This window comes from Phyllostomus hastatus, unplaced genomic scaffold, assembly GCF_019186645.2.
Source record: "Phyllostomus hastatus isolate PE091 unplaced genomic scaffold, TTU_PhHast_1.1 phas_scaffold_129, whole genome shotgun sequence".
NCBI classification, from domain to species: domain Eukaryota; kingdom Metazoa; phylum Chordata; class Mammalia; order Chiroptera; family Phyllostomidae; genus Phyllostomus; species Phyllostomus hastatus.
The window spans coordinates 12,476,904-12,495,145 of NW_025334009.1; positions in this window are offsets into that span (position 1 = coordinate 12,476,904).

The window sequence follows — 18,242 nt, forward strand, 5'->3', positions numbered from 1 at the left end:
AGATTCAGTGGATAAAAAGCCATTAATGCTAAGCTCCAGCACTGGCTCATTTGTACAAACTCAGAAGCTCTGCAAACAGTACTAACGTGATATTTTAAGCATATTGGTAATCTAAAATTTTAATATACGGTTCGGCACAGACATGGATTTCAACAGACCTGTGTTCAGTCCCTTACTCCTCCATTTAGTGGTTGTCAGCCACTGAGTAAACGGGGCACCGAGGCTGCTGTGAAACAGTATGAACAGTTGTATCTTGAATCACTCTGCAACACATACACGCCCACAAGCACAGTTCCTCTCCTGCCCCATCTCCGGTGGATGGGGCACAAGAGGAAGTATCGCCCATCACTTGGAAGAAAATACCATAGCAGGACTTCCCCGTGACACTAAGTGGCCCTCTGGCTGACACACAGGAAGCCGTGTCAGACACGAAAGGCGATGGATGCCAGGAGCCAGAGAAGCAATGTCTAGTGTTAATGTCAAACGGCTGCTATGCGAGCAAAGGAGAGTGGCTAACAGGGGGCTGCTGCCCCTGGTACCTGTGACTGTTCTAAAGAATAACGGGGTGACTGCTCTCATTCTGTCCTTCGCCTTCATGTTGCTGACCTTAAGGGAGACCCAAGAGCAGAGGGTTTTATGTCCAGTGTCTACCCTGAGTCCTTTTTCCTTGTCTTCTCTGACAGCTGGCTCTTTGAGCCCTTTCCATGAAGAAGCTTAAGTTGGGATGCGAGTCAAGCAGAACATGTTGGAAGCCCTGGGTCTATATTGACCCAGAGAGGCTTTTTTCCCTTTGTAACTTACTCATGGTGCACCCCAGGTTGCACCCGCGGGAGGGGAGCATCGGTGGTCCCTGGGAGAACAAGGAGCGCCCAGTGGAAGGGGGCGCCGGCCCTCTCCCCATCACAGCAGCTGTCTGGAGCCACACACCTAACCTTCCTCGCGCCAGCCGCCAGCTCACAGACTGTTCTCTGATTTTCCTCCCATCTCGTCGTATCTTCAGAGTGGCATTGAGTGCTGTCCAGACACAAACCTGAAGATGCTGCAGCCACGATGTTTGCCCCCCTGACTGCGCCCTCAGACCACCCTGGGTACATACCACGTCCCGCTTGCCTGGGCTTCAGAACCGCAACACTCACCCCACTCCTGGGCCAGACTTCCACGACTTCACCCCGCCTCCCCAACCCAGGGAGCTGTCTACTCAGTGAATCATGTCGTAACAGTACTTACTCGATCGAAAGTTCAAATGCTCAGGCATTGTGTTAATAACTTTAAAGGAATTATGCTACTACATCTCAGAATAAAATAACTATTTCTGTTTTACAGTACTAAATAAGTAAGGGCTTGATAAGTATTGTTTACTACTGTGATAAAATTGATTTGATACCGTTTGATCAGGTATAGGTAAGAAATTACATTGCAGTGTGAAAGGCACATCTCAAAACAATACTTTGAAAGGGCTGTGATGGATGTTTACACAGGACAGTATGCTGAGGCCACAGAAGAGGGTCTGATTTAAACTGTGTGTACGGGGGGAGGTGTGGGAGTTGCTGCCCCCGTCCCAATCGCAGCAGCATTTGGAAACAAACGTATGGGAGCAGTTTGGTTGTGATTATAACTTGGGAGCAATACTGGCATTTTGTCTGTTGGACCGAGGACAGTGCATTCTGTAGTTCTTGCGCTGTATCTCACAACAGTGAATTATCTTACCCAAAAGTCATATTGTTTAAATAGACTATATCCTCAGTGCATTGTTTCTGGTTCCCTTTTTCTCCAAACAACTGAGAGAATGGTGTTTTCATCTCCCAGTGTGACTATGTAGTTGCCTAGTTCTTTGTGCACTTCCAATAACTTTTCCCTTTCTCTTTATGTTGAAATGTGTTATTAGATGAACACAGACTTAGAACTGTTACATTTTTCTGGTGAATTGAATCATTATATTGTCTTTCTTTTGATCTCTAGTAATGCTTTTCCTTAAAGTCTGTTTACTTATATTATTATGAGCCTAAAAGCTTTTTGATCTTGGTTAGCTTTTGCGGGGTATGAGTGTTTTTTTTTTCATGTGTATTATGCATTTAAATTTTTAAAAAAATAAACTTAATTTTAGGACAGTTTTTTTTAAAGATTTTATTCATTTATTTTTAGAGAGGGAAGGGAGGGAGAAAGAGAGAGAGAGAGAAACATCAATGTGCGGTTGCTGGGGGCCGTGGCCTGCAACCCAGGCATGTACCCTGACTGGGAATCAAACCTGTGACACTTTGGTTCGCAGCCCGAGCTCAATCAATCCACTGAGCTATGACAGCCAGGCAGGACAGTTTTATAGTTACAGAAACTTGCAAAGATATCACGGAGTGTTCCAATACACCCACAGCCGCTTCCCTCTGTGATGAGCATCTTACACTGGTATAGCACCTTTGTTATAATCAATGAGCCCGTGTTGATTTACTATTGTTAACTGATGTCCAGACTTTATTTAGACGTCTTTAGTTTTTGCTTAATATCCTTTCTCTGTCCCAGGGCGCCTTACAGGAACACTCAGTTGCCATGTCTTATTAGGCTTCTCTTGGCTGTGACAGCTGTTCACATTTTCTTTTTGAAAGAAGACAAAAACCACCTTGACAGTTCTGAGGAGTACTCATCAGGTATTTTGCAGGATGTCTGTCATCTGGGATTTGTCTGATGTTTTTCCGGTCATCGGATTGAGTTTATGGGTTTTGGGGAAGATCACTGTCATAAAATTTTTGTCACTTCATAGAGGGGTGGGCAAGAGTAGTTTTACAGTTGCTCGTATGGAAAATAATATGATAATTAATAAATGATAACACAAGAAAAAACCCTGTTTTGTGTACTCACAACTGTAAACCTACTTCTGCCAACCATGACTAATCACCGTTGGCAGTGACCTTGGTCACGTAGCTGCAGGAGTGTCTCTCAGGTTTCTCTTTCCCACTATAAAATACCCGCTCCCCCCCCCCCGCCCCACCGCCACACCCGTTCCGTACCATACTGTTCGGGGTGGAAATTCACTATGTGCGGCCCATGCTTACGGAGTGAAAGTTACACCCACCTTCTTAAGAGCACAACATTTACATAAGTTATTCATAATTCTGTGTCCCTTCTCTCGCATTTATTCACGTATTCGGTCGTTTATATCAGAATGGGTTTGTGCTCACACTGCCCCAGCTGTGGGCACTGCGAGCTCTTTCAGCCCCGCCCCCGCCCCCCCCCCCCGCCCCTTTGACGTCGCCCCGTCACCGTCCTGGCTTTGTCAGCAGGGCTTCATTACTTCCGGCCCCGTAAACGGCTCCAGGCTTATTCTGTGGACTTCCTACCCATTTCAACAGTCAGTCATCTCTCCATGGAGCGCTGGTTCCTTTTATTGGCGGACAGTATCAGAAACCAAGATCGTGGTACCAGCTGTGCTGGGCAGACAGAAGGAAATACACGTATGCCTACTAACCTGTGTATATATACTCATAACTGTAACTATCCACATAACCATAAGTGTCTATATGAAGTTAAACACGAGTTTATACTGTCTCCAAGTCTAACTCATACCATAAATATCATTCTAGCCTCTTTCTCTGCTTATCTATCAATTCCCACTGCAACAGTTAGAAACCTGGGCCCCAGTACCCACCATTGATTAACTTAATTGTTCAGTCCCAGTACAAAAGCATAGCAGCATTAGAATTATTAATTCATGATCCAAGTAGGAAAAAAGTACAGTGAGCCTTACTTAGTATCACTGTTTCTTTCCTTCCTGTTCCCCGTCCTGTCCTGTACTCCTGTTCCTGGGACCATGCCCTGATTAAATCACTGGGGAGCCTGTGTCTCAGACTCTACTTTCAGGAACACCCAAGCAACAACAACAACAACAACAGCAACAGCAACAACAGTAAAAAAGCCAGTTTTTGCCTGGAAGGTTGCAGATGGCCTAAGGGAGAACCTGACCCTTCCTGGACCAGGTCTGGAACACTGCTGTTCTTCTTTCTCCTTCTTTTTGTCTTTCATTTCTGTTCTTCATTCTGTATCTCTTTTGCTTCTACAGTAGCACCTGTCTTCCAAGAGCAGCGGGGAAGTAGGCTTCTGATAGCCTTGACCTCACATTCCTAAAGCCCCTACCCCTTCCCAACAGAACCAGGTCAGGGACTTACACTGGCACTGGGAGGGCCATGTGTCCCATTTTCCCCACGGAAGCTGGGGAAACCTGGCGATATAATTGACATGTAACATTGCGTCAGTTGAAGGTGAACCACATGTTGATTTGATACACTTAGGTATTGTGGAGTGATCGCCATTGCAGCACTAGCTGACGCCTCCTTCACATCACACAATCACTGTTCCTTGTTTGTGGTGAGAGCACTTAAGATCTGTTGTCTTAGCAACTCTCGAGTGTACAATACAGTGCCATTAACTACGATAAACACGCTCTACTTTAGATCCCCTGAACTGATTCATCTTACAGCTGAGTGTTTGTACCTTTGGCCAGCAGCATCTCCCCACTTCCCCCACCTCCCAGCCCCTGGGAGCCACCATTCTGCTCTCTGATTCTATGAGTCTGGCTTTCTTAAATTCCACGTATAAGTGAGTTCATGCAGTATTTGTCTTTCTCTGTCTGACTTATTTTACTTAGCATAATGCCCTCAAGGGCCATCCGTGTTTTTTTCAAATGGCAGGATTTCCTTTTTTCTTATAGCCGAACAATATCCTTAGTTTTTAGGACAACACCTGCTGTGGGTTTCTGTGTGTTCCTCATAACCTGGCCGACCTGTGCCCTAGACCAGCAAGTGGAAACACACAGATGAGAAAGTCCTTATGTGGCTGCATGTTGGTCACAGCTTCTGTCCTCAGCTCATGTCGCCTGTCCATCTTAAATTCAACTTCTGGGCTTGCTCCTCTCACGTTTCCTAATTCCTGCCCTCCCTCACTGTTTGGCCCTGATGTCATTCTGGCTCCCTTCCTCTACTGTGATTGACATGTACTGATGTGCAGTTTTGAACCACTTCATGTAAATACCATGAAAAGTCCACCCTGTCCCCCTGAACTGCCCTCCAGCACAGGTCTGCCCGGGACCGTGACCTCTGCGGGCCAGTCCTCTGCCCTCCACATGAAGCTCACAGTCTCTGTGTTACGTAACATCAGATGTTCCCAAAACCTTAGAATTGAAGTGGCCCTCTAAGAACTGTCATAATAAAACCCAAACGTAAGCAATAAAAAGAGTCACTTCTGGAACTATACAAGACATTATCAAAAAGTGTGTGTGTGTGTGTGTGTGTGTGTGAGAGAGAGAGAGAGAGAGAGAGAGAGAGAGAGAGAGAGAGAGAGAAGGTGGATATTTGCAGGTCTGGAACCACCCAATCTCTGCTTTGACAACTTGGGTATAACTTTGGGAAGCAGGGACTGGATTATGATTCTAATAATATAAAAAGTTGATCGAATATATTGTGAATTATATGAAAAAAAGTCCCTGATACTGGAAAGTGACCGGTCCACGTGGTAGATGCTGCAGAGCAGGACTAGTGTTTAATCAGCACCGTCTGAGAGAGTCAGAGGACAGGGAGGACGGCGCTGTTTAGAGCTCAGGAACGGTCCAGGGATGCTGCACGTCGGCACCATGGATTGAATGCAATCACTCAAGACTGTCCACCTCCCTGAGCTCCATACTTGTGTTGGACAAGGTCCCGAAGATTGGGCTCACACACGATGTAATCAAGAGGAGTGGCCTTGACCCAGAGGCATGGAAGTCTGAGCCAGTGCTGCTGTTGCCGTGTCCCAGGAAACGTCCTCTGAACAGCGCAGTGTACCACTCCCCGGGCAGCTGCCTGCAGGGGCTCACCACTCCTGCCCTGGTGTTTAGGCTGTCGTTCAGCAACTGCTCTCGGAGGACACGCTCTGCTTTAAAACCAAAGTGTGGTGTGGACGCCTTTGGATGGGGAGATAAGCATGAGTGTTTGTTGCACACAGTGGGCGAACCTCAGTTAAACCAGCTCACCCCAGCAGTGGGGCTCCGGGAGCAGCAGCACCAGCTGCGCGTCAGCAAGAGGCTGTCTGCGCTGATGGGATTCGGAAGCTGGAGAACAAGTCAGAGGGACCGTGTGATAATTATTCTGAAATTTCTTCAACACACACACACACACACACACACACACACACACTTTCTCACACACACACATGCTCACATATCTCACACACATGTAAATCATGCATAGCCACACACTCCAGAGTGATTCCTGCCGTACAATAATGCCATTTACCTTTTCATCAAGGAAGTTACAGTTTTTATATTTCTTGAAGTTACTCAGTTCCCTGCATTTTGCCATGTATAATGAGCACTTTTTTACCCAAATTTTTGAGGGAAAAATAAGGTTGCACATTATATGCGGATATAATGACTTCATACCATGGGTGCAGTAATCCCTTGTATAACGCACAAAAACATGGGTGCATGTCTGCTGCATTATACACAGCAAAGCACGGCAGTACTATTTTTCGTAGTACTTCCATAAGGCATTCGTTGTTTTGGAGAATTTTCTGTATATGCCATTGCGTGTAGCCTTTTCCTTCACTCTTGATAAATAATTTCTCAGAGGGTTATTTGCTATGACATATCATCATTGGTTTTCTGTGTCAGGACTTTTGCTTTTGAGAGAAAAAAATTATCTCATTTTGAAGAACCAGCCAACTCTGCTTTCCCCTTCCCTTGACCCCAGTTGCTAAGTTAATTTTATTCATGCCTCAGACAACACTCGCTGTGCTAGTAGGTCCCTGAGTTCATTATCTCACATCGGGTCACTGGTAATAGAGGCCGCGGTAACAGAACAGGTACAAAACCTGCAGGGAGGAGTTTCCCTTAGAGCTAGTCTCTGCCCATTCCTCCCCACAGACACTTTGCTCAGCCGTACTAGTGCTTTCCTAGGGCTCGGACAGAACCAGTCTTTGGGGTCTCCGTGTGTTTTGTTTCCTCTCTGCCTCTGCACACGGCGAAGTCATTCTCATCCTGTTGTTCTCAGCTCACGCCTCCCATCTTCAGAGATGTCCATGGTCCACGTTCTACTGGAAGTAGTCATGTCTACACCTCTCATACCTTTCATCAATAATACCCTGAGGTCTGGAATGATTGAAAACCTAAAGGCAGAACAAAACAGACTCATAACAAGTACCAACAGAAGAAAGATTTGTATCACATAAAAAAAAATAAAAAGCCTAAAGGAAAAAACTACCCTGTGTGTATATGAAGACAAGAGACAGGACAAACTTTTCTGGGTTTTGAAAGAAGACATTTGAAAAAAAAGGCTTTTTGTGTATGTGTGTTTTGGGTATTAATTTTCCAATTTAATCAGAGAGCAAAGAGCAACCCAATAGAAGAATAAGCAGAAGTCATGAAACAAAAATGAAGACAAACAATGAGTAAGGTGTAAATATATTCAGACACACTAAAATATAAAAAATATATTCAAATTAATGTGGATTAATTAAAATTATACTAAATCGCAGTCAGATTCAGAAAAAATTAAGTGGTCTGATAAATTGAAATGGACGTGAAGAAACAGGCATGCTGAAAAATTTTAAGGGCAATTTGACATATCTTTCAAAGTTTGACTTGGTAATTTCAAAGGTAGAATTATTTTAACTTGTAAATTATGTTGGAATAGACACAAACAGACTTAAAAATAGTTAATATTTGCTGAGTACTTACAATGTTTCAGACTCCAAGCACTAAAAATCCCATTGAATCCAGCCCCAAACTTGATGAACCAGGAACTATTTGCTCCACAATTTTGCACATGAGGAAAAGAAGACAGCAGCGGGGAAGCATCTTGTCCTGTGCTACTCAGCTAGTGGGCAACTTAGCACAGGCAGAGTCAGAGTGAGGCCGTCTGGATGGATGCAGGGTCTGGGCACTGAACTTCCACCTGAAGATGCGTGGGCTCCGAAAATGCATGGTAGCATCGTCAGTAACAGTGCAGAAGTGGAAACAACAAAGAGTTCATGCATAAGAAAACAATTGAAAATCAAAGTGTGGCCATCTATTTCCCGTATATCTTTATGATGCCTCAGTCTATCAGACCATCAGGTTACCTAACAGTAAACCTCTCAACATTGCTCCATTTCTAAGGTTTCAAATTTGGAAGCTAACCCTGTGCTAATCACTTCTCATTTCCTTACCCTGTGGAATCTCATCTTCAGTCTTGTGGTGGAGGATCTCACCTTTCGACCTTACTTTCTTTCTTAACCTATGGACCTACCCTGACTTGTGTTAGATCTTCCCCTGCCTGACCGCAATCCTGTCTTTCTCCTCTTCCAAGTTCATTGTCCCTAACTAGGAGTGGAGAAAGCTCATAACCTGGACCAGGCAGGATGAAGGACAGGTGGCTGGTTTTAGGCACTGGAGTCTGAACAATCAGAGTTGGCAAGAAGATGCCAGCCCAGGGAACTAAACTGGGTGCTGATATATTGAAAGGAAGCACACTGTGTCCAAATGCACTCTCACCTTGGTAATGGTTCCAGTGATTGTACAAGAGCAGGAGCTCCATCAATTTCACGGTTGTGTCCCCAGTGTGCTCCGGACTAAGCACAGTGGTTACCTAGTGGGTATCAGAGCTGTATCTGTGACATGAATGACCAGCCACGTAGCTCGGTAAAAGTTACTTCCCTTCTCTCCTCTCAGTTTCTTTATTAGTAAAACAGAGATACAGTCTTCTCCAAATCCTTCCTTCCTGAACATATATGCTCTCTACCCATCAAGAAATAGCCTGCCTCTGTCTCCTATCTCCCCTTCTCTAGAAACTGGGATGACGTTGTGACTGGTTTGGACCAAGAGCACATCCATAATTTGTGGGGCCCAGTGCAAAGTGAAAATGTGGGGCCCTTCGTTCAAACATTATTAAAAATGTAGAGGTAGCGATAGTAGATCATTAAACCAAGCACTGAGTCTTTTTTTAAGCATGGAGCCCTGTACAACTGCAGAGATCATATGCTCCTGAAGTTAGCCCTGGCTTTGGCCAACAGAATGCATTGAGAATGACAGTGTACTAGTTCTAGGCTAGCCTTGAAAAGAACCCGCAGCTTGCACTGATTGTAGAATAGGCTCTTATATGGGGGTCATTCCATATACTATGCATATATAAAAATATGTTGTGAAATGTGTGTATTGAAATGACTACTTACCATTTTACTTTACTGAACTTAAACCTGAGAGTCAAAATATTTAAAAAATGGGGAAAACTAGAAAGCACATTAGGAGAGACACTCCCTGTGCAAATGGCTCTCAGGAAAAAGAGCCATAAGGAAAAGATTTATGCGTGAGCAACAGCTTTTCTACTCTCCCGTTGGAGTCACTGATAATGAGGTAAGGAGGACTAACAGAATTCAATCCAAGGTCATGCTCTAGGTCTTGGGAATGCGCTAATTATGCTACTCAGCTAATCATGTAATCATACCACAAATTATAGGGTATGAAAGATTTATGGTATTAGAAATAAATGGAATTTAACAATTTCATTATGATGATTAATTATAGATGAGTCAAAATTGTGTAAAGGATTTATGTAACCTATTTAGGCTGGAGTTTCAGTGGCCTGGTTTAAAATTACAAACTATCACACTGGAAAATTTGAGTGTGAGATGGGAGTGGAGGCCTTTTTAGAAGATTTACTTAAAGCTGGACAAATAGGTCAAGAGACAAGTAGAATCTACTGGTTCAATTATGCAAATCCTCTGTCTTGAAGGTCCACCAGGTGTGAACTTCTGTGCTTGGAAAGGAGCAAACTGCCCGTTAAAATGGGTGTAGGTAGAGTTCCTTCACTCGACCTATTTATAGATTGGCACAGGGAAATGCTACTAAAATTAGAGTTTAATAAATTAGGCCAAGGAAAGTATGCTTGTGAAGTGTTCTCTTGGTGGTTGAAATAGAGAATATAATATTTAAGAAAATGTTTAAGAGAATTTCTGGAAGAGAAAACCATTCACATAGGTTTTAGAAATTCAATGTTCATTGGCTACTGACTTGTTATAATTGGGCTTAGGTGACATTGGGCATATCAAGAATTTGGATGCCTAGAAAGAAATAATGTAATCCCAAGGAGCAGGTAATTAACAACATCCAGAAAGGTATATAGAAAGCTCTGGCATTAAAGTTACTACAAAGAGCCCCCAAATTACCTAATTTACTTGGAGACCTTGGAGAAGATTGATGTTAGTTTATACTAACTATGGAAGGAGTAAAATGCTGAGAAATCCAGACAAAAACAAAGTTATTTTTTTCCATCCTTTATCCAGAAATCATGTACTGAACATCCACTGTGTTCCAATGATAGTGGGAGAACTTGGAGGAATGAAGAATGGTGGGACATGGTTCTTGCCTTTGGAGATCTCATTGTCTAATGAAGAAGGAGACAGAGTGTTACAGATTCTAAAAATAGCAGAGAAATGACATAGTAGATGTATGGATCGAGTGTATGGGAGCTCAGAGAAGAGAGTAAATACCTCCCATGAATTTACAGAAAATGCGGCCATTGAGTTTATTGTAGAAGTGTGAATGAGAGGGTGCCAGATGGGAAAAGAATGCTTAGGCAGCGGGAATGGGAGAAGCGCAGGTAATGATGAAATCAGCTTTTCATGATCACCATGAGTTGACCTCACCTCTTCTAGAAGTTAAAATCCAACTGAACAAAAGAGTACTGAGTGTCCCACTTCCCTTCATTCTTCTGTGACTCCTTTTCTTTTCAAATATTTATCTTTCTTTTTAGAGGTATATCGAGGTCTGTCTGGAAAAAGTCCACCCATTGTTAATATAATGAGAATGGTTTGACTGACATCCATGTGACCCAGCAGCCAAGGAGAGTGGACTGGGATGTGCATGCATGAACAATGACGACTTCACTGAACTAGTCAGTGGGGATGGCAGATGCCATTGAGTGATCATGTGTACAGGGTGGCTGTCGCACTCTAAATGACTGAGCTAGTGGAGAAATGAATCTGCGTCACATTTTGTGTTAAGCTTAGGCATTCCTCCATGGAAACTATTCATATAATTCAGAAGACTTTTGGGGCCGATGCCATGAGTGTGACACAAATAAAAGTGTGGCACAAATGCTTCAAAGATGGTCAAGAATCTGTTGAAAGTGATTCACATTCTGGAAGGCCCGCAATAAGCAGAACACCTGAGAATGTTGAACGTGGAAGGGCTGCAATCAACAAAGATCGGTGACTGACAGTGTGAGAACTAGAAGCTGATCTGGGGATTCCAAAAGCTACTGTGTCTGAGATTTTGATGCAGCCTCTTGGCATGAAACTTGTCTTGGCAAAATTCTTTCCATGGCTTCTACCAGAACAGAAGGAACATCACGCTGCAGTTGGGAGAAATGTGTGAGGTCCCATGGTGCCTACTTTGAAGGGGACTGAGGCATCATTGTCCTATGTACAGTGTTTCTTGTATCTTGTATCTTCTTCAATAAATGTCTCTATTTTTCATAGTGTGTGGCTGGATACTTCCTGGACAGGCATCATACATGTTCATTTATTTACTGTAACTCCTTATGCTTCCGAAATGTACACTTGAATCTCTGTTCCAATATCTACCAGCTATAAAACATTTGGATCGTTCCTCCCTCCCAAATTCCTATGAAGGTACAGAAGGGAGGTAGATATGGGGTTATATTTACTTATACAACAGAACAGATGATACTACTATGTTAAAAACTCAGGGCAATTAGTATGGCCTCTGGCTGCTAGCTGCTGCCCTCATTTCTTTGATGTGCAGAACATGAGTATATGAAAAATAATCATTTTTAAATATTCAAGTCGTTGGCCCAGTTTTCATAAACAATTTGGTGTTGTCTCATCAGGATTTGGAGCAACGAGGACTCTTTGTTCTTAAAAGGAAAAGTAAACCTTGGTCATGAGACCTACCTGAGATATTTAATTGAGTAAGGTTTTTTCATGAAGGCATTACTGCCTTCATTAAGTAGACTGAGCCTCTTGGTCCATTAAGTTGTGTTACCACTCTCCATGATATATTTTCTGTACAATTCCATGAAAAAATGTTCATCCCTGGAATAAATTAATGTAAGTAATCTTTAGAAAAAAGACTTAAAAGAGAGACACACCTCTGCTTAATTTATGCTTAAACCATTAGGGAAGCTATTCTCCAGAGTGATCATACAACATGGTATTTTCATTTTAGAAATGAGGAAATGACGACCCTCATGATGTTGCTATTTGCCAACATTGTCGCTAGTTTGTAATGGAGCAGCATTTAGACCCCTGAGCATGTCCATCCTAAGCTTATGCTCTTTTGAGAGATACATCCCCAGAGCATCTATGTAGATAAGGAAACTAGGAGATATTCAGTAAGATGGTTAGCCCACAGTTCACTCTAATCCAGAGATAGCGCCATCAAGGACTTTTTGAGATACTTTGAAATCTATATTACTTCCTTACTGTTTGTTGCACAGTAATGATTACAGTCAACATCTTAAAATGTTGTTGTGTCAGAGGCAATAAAAGGTGAAGCAGTTTCCTGGACAGTGTAGCCTGTGCTGGAGAGAAAGGCGTCCCCGAGTAGGTCGTGGCAACGGAATGAGCAAAGCTTGTGGGCGAATCCCAGCATGACATACACACCTCGAGACTCAATGGATATCACTTGGCATTAACAAAATTATTGTGAACAGAAAAGTGGGAGCATATGGTCGTGTCTATTCTGAGTGCAGAATACTTGCTGGGATCATTGTGTTTTAATCAGGGTACCCTTCCTTCCCCAATGCTTGTCAAATTGTGCCCAAACAAGAGAGGAAAAGTTTTGACTATGCACATTTGGGAGACCCTGAGGACAGTGAATCAATATTAACGCAAGCAAACAGAAAACTGGCAATGTTCATTCTGGACAGGGAAGCCATGAGACACAGCTTCCTTCCCATGGATAAACATGTGTCCTGTGCAAAAGGAAACCAGCTGGTTGAGATTCATGAGGATCGAATGCAGCCCAGGGAGATAGATTTTTACCAGATAAAGGCAGTACTTTCTAACAGAGATATTTAAATATTACAGGGTATGGATTTCTTTCCCTGGAGTTGATCAGCAAAGATGCAGCTGTTGAATGGGATGGTTGGCAAGTTACTGAGGTTTAATGGACTCTAGCATCTGTGAATCAGAGAGAGATGGGTAGTCAGGGTTCCCTGCAGTTGTCAAACTATTTATGGAGACACCTCAGGGAAGGAATTAGAAGACAAAGGTGTTGGGCAAAACTTGGGGCTTTCAATCCCTTCTTCAACGAGAGCCAGCTTTTCCTGTGCGTTTCCTATTTTTATGGAAGATTTTAAGCACACAAAGGAGTTCATGATGTTGAAAACCATGGAAAGTACTTGTCTATAACAATATAAACAGAACTTGGTTGTAGGTCAGTCTGTTGTTGAATTTCTGTGCCTCTTAGTCCAGAGGAATTCCCACTAATGTGGCAAACGATTCATTGATGCATCCATTCAACTAGCGTTTTTGGAACATCTGCTACATTTTAAGTACTTTCTAAAGGCTAGATGCAACAGGTTTTAAAAAATGGAGAAGGTTCTTGCTTTCATTAGGAAGGCAGGAGTAAAAAAACCCAAACAAACTAGATATTTTTAGAGAATTATAGTACAATAAAAGAAACAAAACCATTATTTAAAGCCAGCACAAATATATAACCAATATTGAGGTCACCATGCTCATGGTTGATTAATTTTCCCTTCTGAATGATAAATGACAAAACTAATTCTAACCATGCTATAATTACTTGTTATATGAACAATGATATAATTCCAGGGCCCAATGAGCCTATGCTGACCCCACTCATTCTTGGAAAAAGAGATTATGACCCAAAGAGGCTCAGAGAGCTGCTCCAGGTCCCCTGGCAAACGGCAGTTGAACTGAGAGTTAAACGCTAGTTCCTGGTCTTCTCACACTGGGAGCTCTGTCAATGAAAAGGAAATTAGGGCAAAGGCTTAACAACAAGAACAAGAAAAACAAGAAGAGAATTAGCCTCCATGAACCTTACTGGAATACTCTGGGAATATATAAACTCTTAGACATTTGTTTTTTAGGAAAAAATATGAGTATCATAATCGGTCATTCAGTGTGCTGAATACATCAGAAACTCCCAGTGACCTCAATTTCATATTGCATGCGGGTCACTTGATGTTTCCGAGAATGACCTCCTAAGTGGGTTTTCTGCTTCACCTCCTCTCACCCCCAACCATCCATTTTCCACATGGCACCAGGGTACACTTTTAAGCAGATACCACTCCTGCTTAAAATTCTCCAATTGCTGTTCAGTTTGTCAGAAGTTGATTAAAAACTTCTTGCCACATTCTAGAAGTTCCCACATAACACGAATCCATTGAATTTTTTATCTTTCATCATGCTTTTTCTCACTATGCTCGCCCACATTGGACCTCTGGCTGCTTCTGCAACATGCTAAGCAAGTTCCCAACTCTAGATCATTTAAATGGTCAAGTATTTAACAGCATTTAGCACTCGGCACAAATACGACTTTCTCCAGGAGACTTCCACCAATCACAGTATCTAGAGTGGCTCTTCCTCTTAGCTAAACACCTTTTTGTATATTTGTGATAGAGCTCAACCAACATCTAAAATGAAAGTTTTTCTTTAATGTATATTGTCTTCACTTCTGTTAGAATGTAAAATCCGCAAGGGCAGGAGTCCTGTCTGTTTTATTCTGTTGTATCTTTATGCCCCGAATAAGTGACTGGCGCAGAGGAGTAACTCAGTCCAACGTGCTGCATGAATATGAGGCGGAAGACATGGCCTCCCAGGTCCCAGGTCCTGGGTCCTGAAGGAGATGCATGCGGAGAAAGTTGCACTTGGCACCATGTGACCTTGAGCTTAGTGTTCTGCTGTACTTTTGCTCACCCTTAACTTGTATTTCCCCAAAGAGGTTATCTGCCTGGAGTATCTGAGCACCATTGTATAATGAGCATTGCTACGATGAGAATTTGTAGCAACGACCTCAAAAATACCTGTGCTTTCTCCTGTGCATTTCATAGGCAGCTGCCTTCACTCCTTGGAAGTCCCTGGCAAAACAATTAATTTGAAAGTAAAATGAAATGAATAAATGCATAAAAATTGGTTTTTGTAAAAAAATAAAAATGAAAATGGCTTCATGGCCACTAGAGGGCTTCTTTCCTCCGAAGACGGCTGTCAGGCCTTAAGACTCCTGGAATTCTCAATGGGCTTGTGCAGGTGCCTAAGCAAACGCAAGGGGAGCAGTCTACAAGGGAGTGGCCAGGGTCTGCGCATGCTCCAGTATTTTCCTTAAAAATCAGTTTTTTAAAAAAAAATGAAGTCAGCTTCATTTATTTGCTACTTCAGAGATTTCCTGTCTGACTCAGCATCTTAATTCTGGCCCTCTCTCAGTGCTGTTCCCTCAGCAAGACACCTCCTCACTGTCAGGACCACGGCGTGTGCGTGTGTCCATCCCATTGTCCATCCCGTGAAGGCTTGATGAGGGGTTGTCCAGTCCCATATGAGAGCATCCTATGAAGATGTGTATTTGGGAGTGGTGTGTGTGCGTGTGTGTGTGTGTGTGAGAGAGAGAGGTGAGGGAGAATGAGAGGGAGAGGATGAAACCTGAATATGATTTCTTTATTGGTAACGGAATATGCATGCCCACTGAAGATGTTCCTGAAATTTTGCATGCTGAATTATGACCTTTGCTGTTTACTTCTGTTTGACTATGGACAGCGCGGTCCTTCAAGGACATAGTCCAGCTGAAGTGAGTCATGTGCCAGGGCCAGGGCAGGGGAGCCTTCCTGGATGGGCGAGGAGCGGGCTTCTGTGGACTTCAGGCATTCTGTTCTGGGAGTCTCCCCTTTCCCCACCCTGCTTTGGGGGCCCTATCTTGTTCAGTCTGCGGTTCCTGGTGTCTGTTTGTGCCACGTTCCCTGTGATCACACTGGCTCCGAAACCACCCTGATCCTCAGCATTCCTCTGGGCTTTAAATGGTGCCACTCTTACCTGGAAATGCTCCCTGGGGTCAACCTGCATATGGAACTCCTTTCCTTCTCTTAGGGCAGGGTTGTCTCACCCAGACCCCCAAGGCTTGTGCTTCCCCGAACCTGAATGGTGCCTTGCCAGGGTGCTTAGTCTGAGCGTGCACCATTAGATGGTTCAGGACTCAGAGTGCCTGGGTTCAAAACTTGGCTCACCTTGTGACCCAGTGCCCAGTTTGTCCTCTCTGAAAACCGGAGTTGACAATTAGATATGTATTGAGTTATTAAGTGCAATCATACATGTAAAGCCCTCTACATAATGTCTGGCCCATAATGAATGCTTTGAGTAAATTCACCAAACAAAGGAAAGGCTGAGTTTGAATTAAACTTGAATTTGTAAACTTCATTGAATAGTCTATAAATACATAAGCCATTATAGGCTGGCACAGATTATTATGAATAATATAATGGTCTACTCAGCATGCTGAGTGCAGGGGGAACTCCCAGTGACCCCAATGTAGTACAGTTCTTGCTGATTGCTTGACATTTCTAAGAATAGTGTTAATTAACCTTACCCTTGTCGGTGACTTTAACGCTGCTTTGCATATTCTCTGTAGAGTTTCTTCCGTGTATCACATGAGTCCTAGCCAATGTTGAGATAGTTCACCACTGTGTAATAGCTTATTAACTGGGAAACATCTGTATATGTATGTATAGGAAATATATACATTCCCATAGCTTTGGTAGAAGCAACAGTGTGCTCTTCTATGAAACTAAATGGTTCTTCTCTAATGAGTGGCGAAACTCATCATCAGGAACTTTCTTAGTCCTGTTAAATGGGGACCACTTCTCAATACGTTTGGATTTCTCTCTCTTTCTCTGTCTCTCTTTCTCTCTCACACACACACACACATATGTGCCTTTTCTTTGTACTTATGTATAGGTATTATTTTTTTGCACCTGTGCTAATGCACCATTGCAAAAAGAAATACAGGAAAAAGATCCAGACATTATAAATTGAACTCCTATTTCTGCAATTTATAAACTGTGGGGACTTATACACCGAGACTCAGTTTGTGTAAAATAGGGATAATTGTTGATGTCTCACAAAGACTTGCTGAATACTTATTACGGGTCAAGAATTATGCTTAGGTCACCATGAGTACTAATTAAATAAATGAGATAAATACATACTAGTGTATTTGATGGCTGAAAAGTACATTTGCGACTATCGAGTATTATAATCTTTATTATAAGCATGTATAAAGCAGTTATGCGGGTAAATACATTGAGTTAGATTTATTTTCTGAAGTAAAAGTGAGGCTACACAATCAAACTTAAGTAATAACAAAAAGGAAAGGCACACGCAAAAAGAACTGTTGATTGAACAGGTGCTCTGATCCGGGCCCCTGCAGTGCATTTCCCCGTGTTGCTTCCTGTCTCTGAGAGTGCGGTCTCGGGGGGCAGACCGTCTGGGTTTTAACACTCTTATTCCCTCTTGAGCCTCTCCTGCAACAGTCCACTGAGGAAAACCTCCGGGTCCCCTGAGGTCGTCTGTCCCAGGTAGGAAAAAATAAATCCTCCCCTTTTAAAAGCAGAATCCCATCCCTCTGCAACTCACTTGTCCTAATCCTGAGCCAAAGGGGCTTGTCTGACTCTCCCACGCGAGCCCTCCGTGCCTCCTGTCGTGTGATTCCACGGAGCATCTTCATTTCCTGAAGATGTCCCCTGCATGACCCGGTTGCTTTTCTGGATAGTCTCCTTTGGGCGACCTCTCTTTTTCCCAGTGTCCCACTTACGGCAACCGGGCATACCAAGGGCTTGTGGAGTCGTCCTGTGCGTGGGCGGGGATGCTGCGTTTCATTCAGGTCCTTCTTCCTGCCTGTCCAGGGTGATTTGGGGTTTAACACCCATAGCGAGGCATCAGCCTCACGTACTTTATTTCTTCAAATAATATGTGACAATATAAGGACTTTTTGTGTCTGTAATCCTCCTCTTACTGATTTTGGAGACTGAGGACTAGAAATCCCTATAGAATTATGACTTTGCCTCAAAAATCCTCCTTTTGTTATTTTTTCTTTGCTGAGAGAAGAGTATTTGTTACTGCCGTTTTCAAATTCAATTTCATACACCAATTCAATAAACAGTTATTTTTTTTCTAGGACAAAGGGCTAAAAATATTCTTCAGTTCATCTGCTCACAAAATTCATTTGACTTTAATAAACTCAGACAGTAAGAATCAAGAAAACAAAAGCTATT